This window comes from Labrus mixtus, chromosome 16, assembly GCF_963584025.1.
Source record: "Labrus mixtus chromosome 16, fLabMix1.1, whole genome shotgun sequence".
In the NCBI taxonomy this organism is placed as follows: Eukaryota; Metazoa; Chordata; class Actinopteri; order Labriformes; family Labridae; genus Labrus; species Labrus mixtus.
The window spans coordinates 314,769-320,158 of NC_083627.1; the positions used below are offsets into that span (position 1 = coordinate 314,769).

The 5,390-nt window shown below is 51.0% G+C and overlaps 1 long non-coding RNA gene across 1 annotated transcript; it reads left to right on the top strand.

The window, feature by feature from the left end:
* Positions 1–3,564: 3,564 nt before the first annotated feature.
* On the top strand, positions 3,565–4,554 carry LOC132991147 (uncharacterized). The gene is made up of 3 exons (XR_009676150.1): positions 3,565–3,794; positions 4,077–4,127; positions 4,312–4,554. It is a non-coding gene; the product is annotated as an uncharacterized LOC132991147 (long non-coding RNA).
* Positions 4,555–5,390: the final 836 nt, after the last annotated feature.

Here is a 5,390-nt window from a genome sequence, read left to right on the forward strand (position 1 = left end):
ATCAAGCACCATGTCTACTGAAGCAGCCTCACCCAGCACGTCACCAGGACCATCAAGCACCATGTCTACTGAAGCAGCCTCACCCAGCACGTCACCAGGTCCATCAAGCACCATGTCTACTGAAGCAGCCTCACCCAGCACGTCACCAGGACCATCAAGCACCATGTCTACTGAAGCAGCCTCACCCAGCACGTCACCAGGACCATCAAGCACCATGTCTACTGAAGCAGCCTCACCCAGCACGTCACCAGGACCATCAAGCACCATGTCTACTGAAGCAGCCTCACCCAGCACGTCACCAGGACCATCAAGCACCATGTCTACTGAAGCAGCCTCACCCAGCACGTCACCAGGTCCATCAAGCACCATGTCTACTGAAGCAGCCTCACCCAGCACGTCACCAGGACCATCAAGCACCATGTCTACTGAAGCAGCCTCACCCAGCACGTCACCAGGACCATCAAGCACCATGTCTACTGAAGCAGCCTCACCCAGCACTTCACCAGGACCATCAAGCACCATGTCTACTGAAGCAGCCTCACCCAGCACGTCACCAGGACCATCAAGCACCATGTCTACTGAAGCAGCCTCACCCAGCACGTCACCAGGACCATCAAGCACCATGTCTACTGAAGCAGCCTCACCCAGCACGTCACCAGGACCATCAAGCACCATGTCTACTGAAGCAGCCTCACCCAGCACGTCACCAGGTCCATCAAGCACCATGTCTACTGAAGCAGCCTCACCCAGCACGTCACCAGGACCATCAAGCACCATGTCTACTGAAGCAGCCTCACCCAGCACGTCACCAGGACCATCAAGCACCATGTCTACTGAAGCAGCCTCACCCAGCACGTCACCAGGTCCATCAAGCACCATGTCTACTGAAGCAGCCTCACCAGGTCCATCAAGCACCATGTCTACTGAAGCAGCCTCACCCAGCACGTCACCAGGACCATCAAGCACCATGTCTACTGAAGCAGCCTCACCCAGCACATCACCAGGACCATCAAGCACCATGTCTACTGAAGCAGCCTCACCAGGTCCATCAAGCACCATGTCTACTGAAGCAGCCTCACCCAGTATGTCACCAGGTCCATCAAGCACCATGTCTACTGAAGCAGCCTCACCCAGCACGTCACCAGGTCCATCAAGCACCATGTCTACTGAAGGAGCCTCACCCAGTACGTCACCAGGTCCATCAAGCACCATGTCTACTGAAGCAGCCTCACCCAGTACGTCACCAGGTCCATCAAGCACCATGTCTACTGAAGCAGCCTCACCCAGCACGTCACCAGGACCATCAAGCACCATGTCTACTGAAGCAGCCTCACCCAGCACGTCACCAGGTCCATCAAGCACCATGTCTACTGAAGCAGCCTCACCCAGCACGTCACCAGGTCCATCAAGCACCATGTCTACTGAAGCAGCCTCACCCAGTATGTCACCAGGTCCATCAAGCACCATGTCTACTGAAGCAGCCTCACCCAGTACGTCACCAGGTCCATCAAGCACCATGTCTACTGAAGCAGCCTCACCAGGTCCATCAAGCACCATGTCTACTGAAGCAGCCTCACCCAGTACGTCACCAGGACCATCAAGCACCATGTCTACTGAAGCAGCCTCACCCAGCACGTCACCAGGACCATCAAGCACCATGTCTACTGAAGCAGCCTCACCCAGCACGTCACCAGGACCATCAAGCACCATGTCTACTGAAGCAGCCTCACCCAGCACGTCACCAGGACCATCAAGCACCATGTCTACTGAAGCAGCCTCACCCAGCACGTCACCAGGTCCATCAAGCACCATGTCTACTGAAGCAGCCTCACCCAGCACGTCACCAGGACCATCAAGCACCATGTCTACTGAAGCAGCCTCACCCAGCACGTCACCAGGACCATCAAGCACCATGTCTACTGAAGCAGCCTCACCCAGCACGTCACCAGGTCCATCAAGCACCATGTCTACTGAAGCAGCCTCACCAGGTCCATCAAGCACCATGTCTACTGAAGCAGCCTCACCCAGCACGTCACCAGGACCATCAAGCACCATGTCTACTGAAGCAGCCTCACCCAGCACATCACCAGGACCATCAAGCACCATGTCTACTGAAGCAGCCTCACCAGGTCCATCAAGCACCATGTCTACTGAAGCAGCCTCACCCAGTATGTCACCAGGTCCATCAAGCACCATGTCTACTGAAGCAGCCTCACCCAGCACGTCACCAGGTCCATCAAGCACCATGTCTACTGAAGGAGCCTCACCCAGTACGTCACCAGGTCCATCAAGCACCATGTCTACTGAAGCAGCCTCACCCAGTACGTCACCAGGTCCATCAAGCACCATGTCTACTGAAGCAGCCTCACCCAGTATGTCACCAGGTCCATCAAGCACCATGTCTACTGAAGCAGCCTCACCCAGTACGTCACCAGGTCCATCAAGCACCATGTCTACTGAAGCAGCCTCACCAGGACCATCAAGCACCATGTCTACTGAAGCAGCCTCACCAGGACCATCAAGCACCATGTCTACTGAAGCAGCCTCACCCAGTACGTCACCAGGTCCATCAAGCACCATGTCTACTGAAGCAGCCTCACCCAGTATGTCACCAGGTCCATCAAGCACCATGTCTACTGAAGCAGCCTCACCCAGCACGTCACCAGGTCCATCAAGCACCATGTCTACTGAAGCAGCCTCACCCAGCACGTCACCAGGACCATCAAGCACCATGTCTACTGAAGCAGCCTCACCCAGCACGTCACCAGGACCATCAAGCACCATGTCTACTGAAGCAGCCTCACCCAGCACGTCACCAGGACCATCAAGCACCATGTCTACTGAAGCAGCCTCACCCAGTATGAGTGAACAACCAGTTGATCCTGCTCTGTGGTCACCACACCTATCAGATCTTTTAAGACACATCAGCTGTCATATGATGACGTAATTGATGACTTTGCATACTAATAAAGATTGTAAATCTAAATGGCATTTCGTGATACAGTCATTTTGTAATGGGGGGGGGGGGGGGGGGGCTCAAAATAAAATCACACATTCATCACTGAGCGAGTCAATCAGGGGGTCAGGTACCGTCTCCTCTCGTTCACACCTGGAGAAACCCTTTCTCTTTAGTCTCCCCCTCAAGTCCATCCACAAACTGAAACTGCTCCAGAACCCCCTCTGTTAATCCCCTTCAAACCTGTGTGATCGGGAGCTAGCTGTGTGTGGATGCTAACGTTAGCTAAAGGCTCAGCTCCCTGTAAACCAACCTGCTCTGTGCTGCTTGATTTCCGGTGTTAAAATCACATCCAGCTCTTGTGTTTGTCGGTGGAGCTCCTCTTCGTATCCACATGTTGCTGTTTGTCCTGACAGCTCTCTCAAATCTTTCACCTCCTGAAAGCCGGACATCTGACACGCACGCACGCGCACAGACAGACAAACAGACACACACACACACACACACACACACACACACACACACACACACACACACACACACACACACACACACACACACACACACACACACACACACACACACACACACACACACACACACACACCAGTGGGCGTGCACTGTAGCTGTTCCCACTCAACGTTCTTGAAGCCAAAATACGCCCCTTAGGGGCGCTTCCATCTTGCGATTTTGACGTCATTTGGAGCCAGAGTCTGCGCAGTAGGGTCCAGGGGGAGGAGCCCTGGTAACACGCCCCGCCCATTTAGCGTACTGCCCTGATGACTTACGCAGCCCAGCTACGCTGAAAGCGCTCCGCCGGTCTACGATGAAGAAATGTGTAAGTACAACAAACCACCGTATTCAAAGTCTAATATTTAAACACACTGTGTTTTAAAAAATCTATTTTGATCATTATTGAAAATACGTGGGCTGCTGGGTCCTCTGTTTTTAACGAAATCGTTCTATATTTAAGCTAGGTTAGCACCACAGACCGTAGGCTACAGGTGGTAAGATATGTTGTATTTTGTTAGAAACTGATAGTCTGTAATGTGATTCATGTCTGCTTTTCTAATATATTTAACTGAACAGTAAATCAATTGTTTTTTGTGTCTTCATTTAGGCAAAGAAGAGATAAAAGCAGCTGGTCTGACATCTTCCACAGAGGTGAAGTGTAAGTTAAAATCATCTGTTTAAAGTTTATATCCTGTGATCTTTATTTAAGTTTCATAAGAGGATTGTAAAAACAAGCTATTGTTAACAATACAGTCTTCTAAAATAAATATCACACTGAGTTATACACCAGCTAAATGTTAAATAGAAAGGTGATGTTTTCTTTTCCATTTTACAATCAACAGAACCTAAAAATGACTCATTTCAACCTTCGTCTGCACACCTGTTACAGAGGTCAGGCTGGGGTCACATAGTCTGAAGGAACCTCCTCCTTCTTTCACCTGTGTCAGACACCCTGCTCAGCCACTGTGGTAGAAATGACCTTACACCAGCAGCTCTCCCAGATGAAGAGTCCTCTCTGCCATCACCCAGAGGAGCTGATCAACGTCTACACAACTGAAGAAGGTGGACAGAGTCTGGAGCTTTGTGACAGTGAACAGTGAACAGTGAGAAGGTGGACAGAGTCTGGAGCTTTGTTACAGTGAACAGTGAGAAGGTGGACAGAGTCTGGAGCTTTGTTACAGTGAACAGTGAACAGTGAGAAGGTGGACAGAGTCTGGAGCTTTGTTACAGTGAACAGTGAGAAGGTGGACAGAGTCTGGAGCTTTGTGACAGTGAACAGTGAGAAGGTGGACAGAGTCTGGTGCTTTGTTACAGTGAACAGTGAGAAGGTGGACAGAGTCTGGAGCTTTGTTACAGTGAACAGTGAGAAGGTGGACAGAGTCTGGTGCTTTGTTACAGTGAACAGTGAGAAGGTGGACAGAGTCTGGAGCTTTGTTACAGTGAACAGTGAGAAGGTGGACAGAGTCTGGTGCTTTGTTACAGTGAACAGTGAGAAGGTGGACAGAGTCTGAAGCTTTGTTACAGTGAACAGTGAGAAGGTGGACAGAGTCTGAAGCTTTGTGACAGTGAACAGTGAGAAGATGGACAGAGTCTGGAGCTTTGTTACAGTGAACAGTGAACAGTGAGAAGGTGGACAGAGTCTGGAGCTTTGTGACAGTGAACAATGAGAAGGTGGACAGAGTCTGGAGCTTTGTTACAGTGAACAGTGAGAAGGTGGACAGAGTCTGGAGCTTTGTGACAGTGAACAGTGAGAAGGTGGACAGAGTCTGGAGCTTTGTGACAGTGAACAGTGAGAAGGTGGACAGAGTCTGGAGCTTTGTGACAGTGAACAATGAGAAGGTGGACAGAGTCTGGAGCTTTGTTACAGTGAACAGTGAGAAGATGGACAGAGTCTGGAGCTTTGTTACAGTGAACAGTGAGA